We start from the raw sequence: 15,198 nt of genomic DNA, 5'->3' as shown, positions 1-15,198 counted from the left end.
GAGAGAGAGAGAGAGAGAGAGAGAGAGAGAGAGAGAGAGATAAAGAGAGATTCCAAAATAGTAGCATTTAGCACTGCTGGTGGCCAGGCTGTTCTCTCTGAATCATCATTGAATGTCATTTCCTCCTGCTGGGACAATAGGACTTCAAAGAGTCAGGTTGATGACAAGAAGTCTATAAAAGTAAGCAAGACAGTTGAGCAAACTATTTGAATAAGATATGAAAGACGTCTTGAATAAATCAAAAATCCTAAATCCCTGAACTTATGACAGGTAAAAGCCTACCATTGCCATCATCCCCCACTGTCCACCTTGGGAAGATGATAAGTCAACAACTTGATGGAAAGAGACAAAAGGAAGAAAGGAGGGAAGGAAGAAAGAGAGGGAGGGAGGAAGGAAGGAAGGAAGGAAGTTGGGCTAAATAGTGTGTTTCAGGTTAGCCAGGGCAACACAGTGAGACCCTGTCTCAAAAAAACAACAACAAAAAAAAAACCCTAGTACCTGGGGTTTCAACTGAATGGTTGAGCACTTGTTCAGCATGTCCGAGGCCAGAGTTCAATCTCAGCACAGTGAAAAAAAAGGAGGGAAGGAAGAAAGAGAGGGAGGGAGGAAGGAAGGAAGGAAGGAAGGAAGGAAGGAAGGAAGGAAGGAAGGAAGGAAGGAAGGAAAGTACAACAGGCTCCATGCCTTTAATATAGGAACTGTATTTTATTATAACCAAATAGTCGATAAGCAATAGTTTTGATGGAGTACCAGTTAATAAACTCAAAAGGAGTGACAGAATTAGGAACTTCACCATTTGTAACTCCTTAAAAGGAATGAATCTAAGCCATAATCATCACCTCAACTAAAAACAATACGTGAAAGTCTAAAGAGTAGTATATCAGCCTAAGAGATTTCACTAATCCATTCTAATGTAGCTAAAAATCTACTATAAATTAAGAGTCTTGAGGCTGAAGAGATGGCTCAGTGGTTAAGAGCACCTGCTTCTCTTACAGAGGACCCAGGGTCTGTACATGGCATCTACACTGGGTGGCTCACAATCACCTGTAACTCCATCTCTAGGGGACCTGATGCCTTCTTGCCTTTCCAGGTACCTGCATGTATGTGATGCACATAGATATACTTAGACACATACACATACAAATAAAAATAAATACATATATTTTTAAATATTTTATTTATTATTTTTATGTGTATGTGTATTGCCTGCATGTAGGTAAGTGCACCCGAGTCGTGCATGCCCACAGAGGACAGAAGAGGCTGTTGAATCCCCTGGAACTGGAGTTACGGACAATACATATTTTTTAAAAGAGTCTTGGAGCTAGAGAGATAGTTCAACGGTTAAGAGCACTGGCTGTTCTTCCAGAGGACCCAAGTTTGATTCCCATCATCCACATGGCAGCTAACGATCATCCATAACTATAGTTCCATGGATCAGATGTCCTCCTCTGGCCTCTGGGGGCTTTGCACAACATGGGTGCATGTATATACACATAAGCAAAACACTCATACACTTAAAAATAAATAAATAAATAATTTTTAAGAGTCTTAAGAGACACATGAGCAAATGCAATAGATGACTCTTATTAGAAACTCACCTGAAACATACCAATTATATAAAGACTTTTTTTAGACTGACTAGGAAAAACTGATACTAAAGAATACTTACAATGGCTGCGGTGATAATTCAGTCGGTAAACTGCTTGCTTTGCAAGGAAGAGGGCCTGACATGGTGGCACTTATTTGTAATCCCAAGATCCCTGGAACTCATTGTCAGTCAACCTAGCCTTCTTGAAGTACTGGACCAATGAATGAGAAAACCTATCTCAAAAAATGTAAACAACATCTGAGGACTGACTTCAAAGTCTGCCCTCTAACCTCCACACTCATGCAGATGCAGGAGACACACATAAACATGAACACACACACACACACACACACACACACACACACACACACAGAGAACCCCTATCATTGTCCTAAGCTTAACAGAATTAAAGCATTCATTTAGAAAACTGCATTTAGTAGTGATACTAGCTGAGATATTTGCAGGTGAAATTATATGGCATTTGAAGATACTTTGAAGTAGAACAGAGTAAAATGAAGTAGAGATAGAGATGATTTTCATGTCTTATTCAAAAGTTCAGCAAAATATAAGTGGTGCAGTGCCCCCATAGGTGAATGTGTTTGAACACATGATCCCCAGTTGGTGGGGCTGATTGGAAAGGTTATAGAGCATTTAGGAGGTGACTTTTGTCTAGGGGAGATGGGTCACTTTTGAGTGTTATGGTCAGGCCCTGCTTCTGATCTGGTTCTCTGCTTCCTGGTCTGGCTGTCATGTGAGAAAGTCTACCACATAATCCTGCCACAGAGTCACTCTGCTGTGCCTTCTCCACCATGATGGACTGTACCCTACCCAGTACAGTAAGCCAAAATCAATCTTTCCTTCCTTACGTCTCTATCTGATATTTTGTCACAGCATGAGAAAATTAACCAATAAAAATAATCTCAATTAAATCTGTGTAGAGTAGGATTGTTTAAGCCATTTTACTGATTAAGAGGCCAAGATTTCTATCGTAATGCCAAGTTACTCAACTAAAACTAACAGAGTCAAAACTCAATTTTTTTTTTTTACTTTAAGTTCAAGTGTGTTTCCATCCCATTAAGACTGCTTTCCCTCTTTCCTAGAAGGAAATAAGAAAATGCTTAAATTCTAGAAATGACCCTATATTGCTAAAAAGCACAAAGAATTTTATATTGGCCAGCACCACTTTGAAATAAGATGGCCTCTGGGAATGCCACAAAGCCCTGCATTTATCCTTTAATCTTCAATGAAATTGACAGAGCATGCCAAGAATTTTCCATTTTATTGTAAACCCTCTCAGACAGAGCTAGGGCTTCTCTTTGTTTCAGGAGAGCTCAATTTGGCAGCAGCAACTCTGCAAATCTGCTGTGCGGAATGCAAGGGGAAATTCTCTCTCTTCCTCCTCTGAAGTCTCTTCCAAGATTAGGGACTTGGTCCACAACAACATTTAAATGCTCAAAGACAAAGAAAACCCATAGAGACAATAAGCTGTGTTCAGAAATTAGAGGGTGGTGGTCAGCAATCTACACCTGTGCCTTCTGTCTGTCTCCCACTTGCTTGCAAAGAGTATTCTTGTACTTTTTTAATATTTCAAAAGTGTATCATTTCATGAAACAGGAAAAGTAACAGCCATGGCTGTTTGCTGGCATATGGTCCCTGATGTGTTAGCCCTACAATAGCACAGATGAGCATTTGCCATAGCATATAGCAAGCAAAATCTGAAATAGTTACTATCTGATCCTTCCAGGAGACAGCGTCTAAGTCCTTCATTGTGGCACGGCAGGAAGAAGGGACGGGAGCCAATGAGAAACAAACGAAACAATCCCTCTGGCCTGGGTTGAGCTCTTTTCTCTACTTGAACGCTGCCTTTGAGTTCCTTTCATTTTCCTTTTCCCTGTTATACGTGCATACATGCATTGTATCATAAAATATGAATCCTTAGAAAAGATTCCCCACATTCTCATGGTCTTTCCTAATCTCACAATCACATTGGCCTTATGCCATTGATCCTAAAATATATTCTCTTCTCTGCCTTTTATTCTTAATAACAAAGATTCTTAATCCCTGCTAAGTGATTCCCAGTTACTTTTTCTCAAAAATGCCATCTTTTCTACTCATTGGTTAAAAAAGTTACCTAAGATCTTAGCCTGAACTTATAGATCTACAAAATAAAGGTGATAATCCCTAGAGTTGCAAAATGGTTTGTCTTTTAATACCTGGTTGCAGGAGGCAACCAGTGGACAGTGAACAGCGACCTTTACTGCCCCTCTTGTTTTATATCCCTAATAACTTCAGAAGATAAGCAATCCATAACAGGGGAAGCAGGCCAGGCCCCTGTGGTTTGAAAGCTTTACATCCAACAGTATCCTTGTGAAATTAAATTCCATTTCTCTTTCGGTTCAGAAAACTTTTGTGCCCATAGTCCCTGAGCTGAATAAAGAAAAACCCAAGAGGGACATAAGCCAGTAAAGTCCAAATAGCCATATGGCATTACCATCCCGGGGAAAATCCACGTTAGCATTTTATTGCAGCCAGAAGTAGATTAGGCAGATAAAATTTTCAAAATAAAACACAATCAGTTAATTAAAGTGAGGAAAGGCTTTATTTGTTTTACGCTAGGATGGATTGAAGAAAGCTTACAAGTGGCATCTTACCAAGAAGAGGTATTTCCTATATTAGAGCCTTGTAAACAGGGCTCCAAGGCAGCGGGGAGGTACTGAACAGACACGGCTCAGTCCCCTTACCTTGGCAGCACCACTTTGTTCACTCACACACCGAATCTTCCCCAGGGCCCTTTGTGAAGAAAGAAGGTTCTGAAACTAGGAGCTCACCTAGTTTCATGGCCTCCTGCCACCCAAAACTACATCATCATGGGCAAGTTCCCTAACCACTTTGTGTCATAGTTTATTTAATGGTAAAGTTCAGGTGATATGAATTATTAATAATAATAATCAACATGGGATAGTCTGTGAGTTAATATTTGTCCAGCACTTAGCACATATAATACATGATAAATGATTTGCACACGTTTATCAAATGAGTAAATAAAATATGAGCTATTATCCATAATCAAGGCTGACAAGCAGTCTGAGCAGTTTTGTTGCCCTCCATGAAGAATTGGGTAATATTTCAAATTGTCTGCAGTTGGAGCTGGGGTATAAATGGGAATTTGCTTTGGGGGATTTTGAAACTGGCAAAACCATGGTAGTGATTTGCTATTGTAGACGCATCAATAATTTGTCAACATACCCAACCTATGGGGCTAATATCTAATGAATAGTTTACAATCTATAAAGAATGCTCACTGGACACCCAGGACAGTGTAACTAAACCTACATCACTGTTTAATGACCTGATAATCACTGAAGGATTATGCGATAAGCTCAGATAGGGCTTTGTTATGGGACCATTTGTGACCACCACCCCGTCCAAATTCACAGGCTGAAATGCTAACCCCCAGTGTCTCAGAACGTGACTTTGTTTGGATATAGGATCAATTATAGATGTAGTTAGTTAACTAAAGATGAGGTGACACTGTGGCAGCATGGATCCTGACTCCAGCCGTAGACATGTTTATATGTAGGCCAAGTGTGGAAAGAGACTGGCTCGCAGGGGGAACTGAGCATGAAGGTAAAGCAGAGATGGAGTGATGCCTCCACTGGCTAAGGAACATCAAAGGTTACAAGCAAACTTCCAGGAGCTAGGAGAGGTCTGCAGCAGATTCTCCCTCATGACTTTCAAAGGAATCCAACCTGCAGACACCTGGACCCACCATAGCAGCTTTCTGTTTAAGCCACTCAGCTGGTGGTTCTCAATTAGATTGGCCCCAGGAATCTATGCAGGAATGTTTATAGTCAAGAAACCATAATCAGGGCATTTTCTTTTTTTACCTAACTGCTGCCTTGTGGGAAAGACTTAGGGGACACTGTCTCAGCTTGCTTATAATGCAAACAAGTTTACTAGGCCTTGGGCTCCTGTTACAACCTAAACATAGCCTTATGACCTTTCCTTGCCTTTAACCAAGAACAATGTAAGAATGTGTGTGTGTTCACGTGTGTGCATGCATGTGCTGTGCATATCATGCTCTGTGAGTCTCAGACACTAGTTGAAAGCAACAGATTATCCTATTTGTGTTGCAAATAATAGGTGGGGTTAGATATAACATCTGTGTGTGTTGTTCTAGGTCAGTAGAGGTCAGAAATGACAAAATCCTTATTTGATAAGGGTAATTTTCCCATTTCCTTGAGATGCATAATTTCAGTAAAGAAAGAGAGAGGAGAGGCCTTTGATCAAGAGTACAGTTCTAGGAAATATCTGAAGGACTAGGTTCTCAGGGCAGCCTGGGAACCCTCTTGGCTAAAATGGATGCTAAGAGTCTGGTTGACTTTGTTCAGGCATCACTGTAATGTGGTGTACTGCCACATTGATTCAACTCTTTGAACATTGCTGAGGTAAACACTGTCTACAGGGTGAGCCTCTGAAGACTACTGTGTGGGACTCTCAGTACAGCAAGAGAGACAAATATGAGCGGTTTAGATAAAAATGGGAGGCCCAGGAGGAGTGCCAGGAATAAGGCGGATCCACGTCGCAGGAACAGAGGATGCTGCTTGGGATGAATGGTAAGGCCAGCCGGTCTGTGGAGGTTGCCCTGCAGGAGAGACTGGAACAGAGGGCACCACAAGTGCCCTGTAGCTATAGCTACCTGGAGAGGAGGATTCCAGGCAAAGGGAGAAGGAAGAGCAGAGCTTGAAATTTCTCAGACTATGTTCTAAGAGTGCTGGCACAGACAGTGCAGCGTAGCCTATGCTGTCACTGTCCACTCTTTTTCTTCGCCCTAACCTTTTTTTTCAGGAGACTGAAACTTAGTGCAACTTCCAACCTGTCCAAGGCATCACCTCAACAGATCTATCCCTGTCTGGCATAGCTTCCATGGGCTGAAGGTCAGGAGGGTCCAGCAAATTCTGAGAAGCTGTGATTTGCTGTGAGATCAATCTATAGAAGGCCCTAAAGCCCAGCAGACTATAAGGGGGTAGACTCAGCTCACTCCTGCTAGGCACTGACTGAGAAGCACCACTGTGGATGTTTGGCAGTTTGGCTGCCCAGTCCCTGATTCTCCCACCTAGATCTGTGGAATCACCCTTTGCCTCTGTCCTTCAGGAAAGGTCCTTCCCTCATTCTGGGTAAGGGAAAGCTCTGACAGAGTGCTGCTTTGCATCTGGTAGCAGGGAGTCTCAGTGGTCATGGCCAGCAGTGATGCCAGAAGGACCCTCGCTTGCTCTTTCTGTATCCTGCTCTTGCAGAAGTACCCACACAGGGATCCCCCCCACTTTCCAAACCTAGTTTTTCAAATTTCTCTTCAATTCTGGGAGATATTTCACGTTCTTGCAGTAGATTCTTATCTGTAAGGCATTTAGCCAATTGTACTGTTTTGGAATCAGGCGCCCTGAGTGGTTTGGGCACAGTTCCCAAGTTTTCATATTTTAGTTTTGGGGCTCTGAGCTAACAATATTGTTTATTTTCATCACTATGATATATATATAGCTTATATATCAGAAAAACTGTAAAAGTCAGTACAACAAAAATGCCACAGGATAAAGAGGTTAAGGAGGGGAGGGAGCAAGGATATCTCCAAGCCTCTGAAGAGAATGTCTTTGTCTTGAATATTAAGTAACACACCTGTTCTGCAATGACATTACACAGCACAATGGTGACATCCAGTGTCAGTTAGCTAAATCTCAGGTGACAGAATTTACCTAAAAATGATGCACAGTTCACCAGAGGCATGCATGCTGACACAGAATTCAAACCCTGTTTTCAAGTGGATTTCTATGATATATTTTTTTAATTTTTATTTATTTTTATTTTATGTGTATGAACATATTGCCTGCATGTGTGTAAGTGCATCCATATCATGCAGTGCCCATGGAGAACAGACAATGGTATCAGGTCCAGCCCCTTCTATGATATTCTTAAGAAAGCTTATTTTGGGGGCTGGAAAGATGGCTTATAGGTTAAGAGCACTGGTTACTCTTGCAGATGACCTGAGTTTGAGTCCCAGTACCCACATGGTGGCTAAGAACTGTCCTTAACTCCAGTTCCAAGGGAATCTGATGCCCTCTTCTGACCTCCATGGCATTGCACAACATGGGTACACTCACATACATGCAGGTAATACACTCATACACACTAAGTAAAAGGTTAATTTTACTCGACCATGTGCTACTCATTTGCACACATGCACAAATTTATACTATAGTTCAGTCCTATAGAAAATTCTTAGATATAAAATAAAGGTATGGGAAAAAAGATTAAATATTACTACAAGCACAATATATACATTAAGGCACTGTGATTTTTTTATCATAAAATTATTTCCAAATATTACCAATTTAATCATTATAATATTGTGCTATAGTTATCTTCAGCATATATATAATGCAACTAAGGTACAGAAATGTGACCTTATCACCTGAACTCAGATAGACTGAATTTGTGATGGCTAATCTCCCTTGTCAAGTTGACTGGCTCTGGAAGTAAATGAAATGAGAGAGACCTTCTTGATTGGATCATCTGAAGCTGGAAGACTCACCCTAAATGTGGGTGTTACCTTCTGATGGCAGCCCGAATAAACGACCATGAAAGGAGGGGAGCTCTTGCTCTCCACTCCTTGCCTTCTGGCTCGCTGGCAAGTTCACCCTGATGCTGTAGCATTCTTTCACTGCAAGTAGATCCAACTTGTATAAATTCCAATGTAGACTGAAGACCAGCAGATCTCCAGGAATTCTCCAGGCTTTCAGCACCAAACTGATACTGCTCAGACATTTAGTCTCATGGACTGAGCAACTACCAGACTCAGTCTTTCCAGTGTGGTGCAGACATTGTTGGACTACTCTGACTCTACCCTGTAAGACAATCTAATAAATCCCCATATATATTCATCCATATGTACATATGAATATATATATATATATATATTCATTTTATCAGTTCTGTTCCTTTAGAGAACCATAATACAGAACACAAATCCTTTTTCTAAGTGGGTCAACATGAGCAATGTGTTCAGTGTGTAGTCATGTCTAATTCCTATTGCACTAATGGTCATGGAATTGAAAAGGAAGCCCACTTTTACAATCACGCCTCAAAGGGAGAACACATATTGGATTCTTATGAAATGTAGAAATGGTTCTTCCTACTAATAATACCCAGGATGTTGAATTCACATATTCATAATTTTAAAAACTAAGCTTTTTAAAAAATTGCTTTCTTTTCCTCCTTTCTAAATATTATAATATACTCACACATGCATTTCTTTACAAATGTACATTATAGACAAGGTTCCACGTATGAGGGAAAATACAGTTTTTTACTTTCTGACATTGTGTGACACCACAATATTATACATTCTAGGTCTATCCATTTTCTTGTGAAAAATGTGATTTCATTTTTCTTTAGAGTTGAATAATATTCCATGTTATATATGTACCAGATTTTCTTTATTCATTCGCCTGCTGATGGACAATTATGTTGGCTCCGTTTCCTTGATATACTGAATTGACATGGGGGGGTGCAAATATCTCTATTTTAAGGTTTGAAGTTCTCTGGGTATATGCCCAGGAGTGAGATATTTGGGTCATATGGTAGCTCTATTTTTAATTTTTTGAGGAACCTCCAAACTAATTTCCATTATGGCTGTCCCAATTTGTACTCCCTCCAGCATGAACAAGAAGAAAAATTCCTCTTTCTCCACATCCTTTCCAACATTTGTTGTCAAATCTCTTGAAGATAGCCATTCTGACTGAGGTAATAGATTATCTCAAATTAGTTCAATTTTTGTTTCCCTGATGACCAGGCATGTGGAATACTCTTTAAAATATTTGTTGGCCATTTGTATTTTTTTCTGGCAACTACTCAATTTGTAACCTCATATTTTTGATTGGTAATTTTATTTCCTTAATCAAAATATAACTTTAAAGCTGAGCATGGTGGTGCACACCTGTAGTCCCAGCACTTGGGAGGCAGAGGCAGGTGGATCTCTGTGAGTTCAAGGTATATATAACTTTAAAAAGAAAAGAGTATAAATGGAATTGCCCTACATGGCTGAGCAATGCCATTCACATAAGACATAGGCTGTAAATAAAAATCACCATACAGGCCGGGCATAGTGGTGTACACATTTAAACCCAGCACTGGGGAGGCAGAGGCAGAGAGATCTCTGTAAGTTCAAGGCCAGCCTGGTCTACATAGTGGGTTCCAGGACAGCTGGGCTACAGGGAGACCCTGTCTCAAATAAATAAATAAATAAATAAATAAATAAAGTAAATAAGTAAATAAATAAATAAATAAATAAAGTAAATAAATAAATAAATAATCACCGTACAAAACATGGGCTAGCTCCCTAGAAGTTATTGGCCAGGGAGGCCTCAAGGGTCACCAAAACAACACAGGCTATTGCCATTGCTCTTGGTTACCCACCATAACTCCATGGTAAGACCTTACTGCTGTGAAAACACCACACACTTTGGATGCAATACATAGAGAAACTGATCTCAAAATGATCAGGAAACTTCCTTTTGATTTGCTAACTTGCATAGTGCTAGAAAGTGCTGAGGGAGAAAGACATCAATGTCTTATCCAGGGCTGAATTCTATGTGCTATAATACTGGCCTGTCGGACAAGATGTAACTACTGGTGCAATAGTGGCAGGACTCTTTCTGGTTGGATTTGAGGCCTGCTCCACAGGAGGAAATTTCATGCCTGGTACTGTAATCCTGGTCAAAAGCCCATGGCTAGGGATGTCATCGAGCCCATGGTAAAGCCTGCTACTGTTATTTTTCTAAACTGCCATGCTGTCAAATGGCCTGTCTGTACCCACAGACACAGCTGCACTCAACCATCATCAGAGATGCTTCTTTTTGCAGTGTACAGCAGTCAGTGGAGAGATACATAACTGACGAAAGCTCTGAAAGAGACTGAGTGCTCAGCCCTAGGTGGTACATCTATAGTCACCCCATCACCATCAAGTCTTAGAGAACATGGAAGAAAAGAATGCAGAAAGTATGTAAGAGCTAGAGGATGGGGAGGAGTGCTGCTGTGAAGTGCTGACTTCTGAACACGGCATGCTAGTGCACGCATGAATTCGCCCTGGCTATGGTTACCTGCACAAGACCTGCAAAAGATCAAGCTAGTCAAAAGCCTGGCATCAACAGCATAGATGATCTCCAGGCCCCAGGCCTTGCTGAGCTACTGACAATTGATGGCTGCAAGGAGAGGAAGAATCACTAATTTTTGAGGGTGTGATCCCTAGTAGGTTTCTCGTGCTCCTGTGGATGGCCCCATACCCATGTATATATGGGTAGCACTAATTGGATTTAGTGAGATTTCTTTTAAAAAGACATGAAGACATGGGTACGTTGGGTGTGGGATTAGGATTGGAGTGGAGAAATGTAGTAGATATGATCGTGTTTAATTATATACATGTATGAAGTTATCAAAAACAAAGAGTATTCAAAAACTAACTTCTTTCTATTTAGAGAGGAATTAAAAGGAGAGATAAGCTATGTTGATCCCTCATAATATACCAGGAAACCATGTCACCTATGCCCCAAAAGGCCAGTGCTATAATTCCTATTTCAAAGACAAAGGAGACTCAGCAAGACTAACCAAAGACCACTAATTCCTTATGGCCGAGATTCAAGCCCATGAATCCAGTTTCTTCATGTAAAAACTGCAGATGAAAATGTGTATTTTACATCATTATGTGAGGACTAAGGAAGACAATCCACAGTGCACTTTAAGCACTTGCTCTGACACTATGCAAATTAAATGAATACTAAATAATTATATTCGTATTCACAGCATTTTCCTCAGGATAGCATTTGAATGTGGCAATGCCCCATCTCAGTTGTCCCCTCACCCATTCAGTTAATTTTCTGTTCTCAACTTACCACAGACCCCAAAGCATCAAAGCCTAGAGATCAAGGACTGAGAACTTCTAAAACAGAAACTCAAAACTAACTTTTTCAGTCAAGTTGATTGTCTCAGGCATTTATTGTCGCGATGGACAGCGGACTAATAAACCAGTCCAAAACGAATTACATTTTTCCAGTGAAGAAAATACGACACCAAGCAATGTCAATGGTGTATCACAGTCATTTGTAGCATTTCCACACTGGCCTTTCAGAAAATTGTGTGGTTCTAAAAAGTATTTTAGGATGAAATAGCTCAGAAACTTACAAATAGCTATAGCTTTCTAGATTCATCTAAAGCATTTCAACTGGAGCAAGAAGTTACTTCATTGTAAAAATGAGCCATGGGGAAGGGGTAAGGTAACACTGAGTAGGGATGTAAATAGGATAACACGGAGTAAGGATGCAAAGCAGCTGGACCTTACATCTGTTGTAGATGAGAATGTAAAGCACACAGCTACTTTGGATAACAGTCTGACAGTGTCCTGCATAGATAAACACAAACCATACAGCCTGGAAATCCTACTCCTGGGTATTTATCCAAGTGAAATGAAAATTGTCTGTGGTACAGTTCTGAGCAGAGATGTTCCTAACGGTCACAGGCAGGAAACAATTCAAATGTCCAACAGCAGGTCAACACTATGCAACACTAAAAAGACTAGCCTTTGGATCTGGAATATTCCTAAAGGTCCCTGTGAATGGCTTGGTCCTATTTAAGACACTACAGGAGGTGATGGGCCTCCTAGGAGGCCGTCAGTCATTGGAGGTTTGTGCTGATGAAAGACTGGGACTCCCAGCCCCTTCCTCTTCCTCTCTTTTGCTCTCTGGCTGTAAAGTAGGCAGCTGTGTCCTGACATGTGCTTATATCATGAAGTAGTATCTCACTACAGGCCTAACAGAAACAAGGCCAATAGATCACAGACCAAAGTCCCAAAATTATGAACCAAACAAAACTCTCCTCCCTATAAGTTGATTATCTTAGTTGTTTAACAAAGTAATGGAAAGGGGACTAACACAGAAACAAGCTACTGGATTCCAAGATGGATGAATGTCAACTACACCATGTTAACTGAATACAGACAAATTCAAAGATCCATATGGCTACATTTATGTGTTATTCTACAAAAGCCAAAACATTATGGACTGGAAACAAATCCATGGCTTCTTAGGTGGGAGAGTGCAGGAAAGGTCAACTATGAAAGGGTCCTGGGAAAGCAGGGTGACACAACTAACTGTTCCATATTTTGATGGTGATAGGGATTCTATAAGTGTGGCCATTTTCCAACACTTATAACATTCTACATTAAAAAGGTTTACTGGCGTGTGTTTACTTTAAAGCAATACTCTTCAGTACCCCAGAAAAAATAAAGTACAATTGAGATTTCCAAAATCCAAGACTCTTCCCTGATTTTATGAGAACTAGAAGGAACAGTAAGCTGGATTTGTTTTCCTTCATTATTAAAATTATTTACCACATTGGCTGGGGAGATAGTCCAGTCAGAAAATTGCATGCCTTTCAAGCATGGCTGAGTTTAATCTTTTAGAAACCTTATAAAGAAAATAGCTGGAAATAGTGGTATTTGTAGTTATGATCCCAGAGTCAGGAAGACAAAGACAAGCAGATCCCTAGGGCTTGGCACCCAGACAGTCTAGCTTATTTGGTGAGTGCCAGGGCAATGAGAGACTGTCTCCAAAAACAAGGTGTGTGGCATCTGAGGAATAGCTTCCCAGGCTGTGTTCTGGCTTCCACATATACACAGATACACATGTATGGACACACACACACACACACACACACACACACACACACACACTACTGACCATAAGAAAGTGTAAGTAGAACAAAAAGACTATAATAAGAACTACAAAAGAACAGGCGCTATGGTAGATTGACACAGAGAACAATTGACACTATGAGACAAGTCAACACAATTATGCAGTGTAGGGGCTGGAGAGCTGGCTCAGGAGTTAAGAGCACTGGCTGCTCTTGCAGAGGACCCAGGTTCAGTTCCCAGCACCCAAACGGCAGCTAACAACTGTCTGTAACCCCAGTTACAGATGATCTGACACCCTCTTCTGACCTCTGTGGGCATTGCACAATAGGGGTGCACTCACATACATGCGGGCAATACACTCATGCACATAAAAATAAAATAAAAATAATAAAATATTTTTAAACTATCCAGTGTAATGACAAAGTGTCATGGTTGGCTCTGATTGTCAACCAGACACACCTGGGAAATGTGTCAGTTGTGGAATTTTCTCTATTAGTCGTGTCTGTGAGACATTTTCTTGATTGTTAAAGTGATGTTGGAGGGCCAGCTCACTGTAGTTGGTGCCACCTCTGGGCAGGTGGTCCTGGATTGTATAAGAAAGTAGGTTGAGTACAGGCCAGGGAAGCCAGTAAGCAGCATTCCTTTGTGGTCTGTGCTTCAGTTCCTGCCTCCAGGTTCCCCTCCCCTGCTTAAATTCCTACTTTGGCTTCCCTCCGTGATGGACAGTCACTTGGAAGAGTTAGAGGAAATAAACCCTTTTCTGTCCATGTTGGTCTTTATCAGAGTGTTTTATCACAAGAATAGAAAGCAAACTAGGGGCTGGAGAGATGGCTCAGCAGTGGCTAACAGCACTGGCTGCTCTTGCAGAGGACTGGAGTTCAGTTCCCAGCACCCACATGGCAGCTAGCAACTGTCAGTAAATTCAGTTCCAAGAGATCAGATGCCCTCTTCTGGCGTCCATGGGCATTGAATACACAGGGTACACTTACATACATGCACTCATGCACATGAAAACAAATATATTTTTAGAATATAGAAAGCAAATCAGGACACAAGGTGACTCTTTTAAACATTCCAAGAAGTTAATCATGAGAACTATGTACTAATATAAAAAGCAGGAAGGAATACATACATAAAAAGTAAGAATATGGGCAATGAGATTTAAATCTGATCCATGAATCTAGAACTGCACTTGCAGCATTAGAACTCTTATTCCTTTCCAAGTACTTTTCTGGAGAACAATTTATATGCAGATTATTCAGTCAACTGCTACAGTCTGTTCAGGACCTGAAGCAACCAGGGCCTCTTTTTTTTGCTACAATATGTCTGGCTTGTCCAAAAGCACCATCCTACCTAGATCCAAATGATAACACAAAGATACAAGAGTCCGAAACAGCTGGGTGTTCTGGGTAATATGGAGTTCCTCCTACAAGATTTGGACTACATCAGGGAGCTTCAAGAAAATACTTTGAAGGCACTCACAGCTCCACACTTCTCAAGCCTTCTTCCTCTTGGCGGATTCGAACAGCATGAGGAATGTTCTGTTCAATTCCTGAAGTACACAAAAGCGAGAGATGAAGATTCCTGAATACAGAATAAACCACTTAGGAGATGAGAAATGTCCTCTATAGGCTCATGTACTCGAACACTTGGTCCCCAGTTTGTGGCACTGTTTGAGGAGGGTTAGGAGGTGTGGCCTTGCTGGAGGAAGCATGTCACTGGGGTAAGCTTTGAGAGTTCATAGTTTTGTCCCACTTCCAGTTTTTCTGGCTATTTTGTTCTCCAACTGAACATGTTTTTTTTAAAAAACTCTTGCATTCTGAGTTTCCAATAAAGAACTCAAGCTATTTCAATATTAATTTTTCCCCAGTAG

General features: G+C 40.8%; 1 protein-coding gene across 1 annotated transcript in view; it reads right to left on the bottom strand.

Annotated features, from left to right (window-relative positions):
* The window catches only part of Ccdc68 (coiled-coil domain containing 68), a 56,024-nt gene extending 41,179 nt beyond the window's left edge, over nt 1–14,845 (bottom strand). The window contains exon 1 of the mRNA XM_008835671.2: nt 14,808–14,845. The gene's annotated coding sequence lies outside the window, so the exon portion shown is untranslated. The remainder of the gene's footprint in view (nt 1–14,807) is intronic.
* Between the last annotated feature and the right edge of the window lie 353 nt (nt 14,846–15,198).

Source organism: Nannospalax galili, unplaced genomic scaffold (assembly GCF_000622305.1).
Source record: "Nannospalax galili isolate Female #2095 unplaced genomic scaffold, S.galili_v1.0 scaffold1097, whole genome shotgun sequence".
Lineage (NCBI taxonomy): Eukaryota > Metazoa > Chordata > Mammalia > Rodentia > Spalacidae > Nannospalax > Nannospalax galili.
This window is presented reverse-complemented; position numbering and strand designations above follow the sequence as displayed.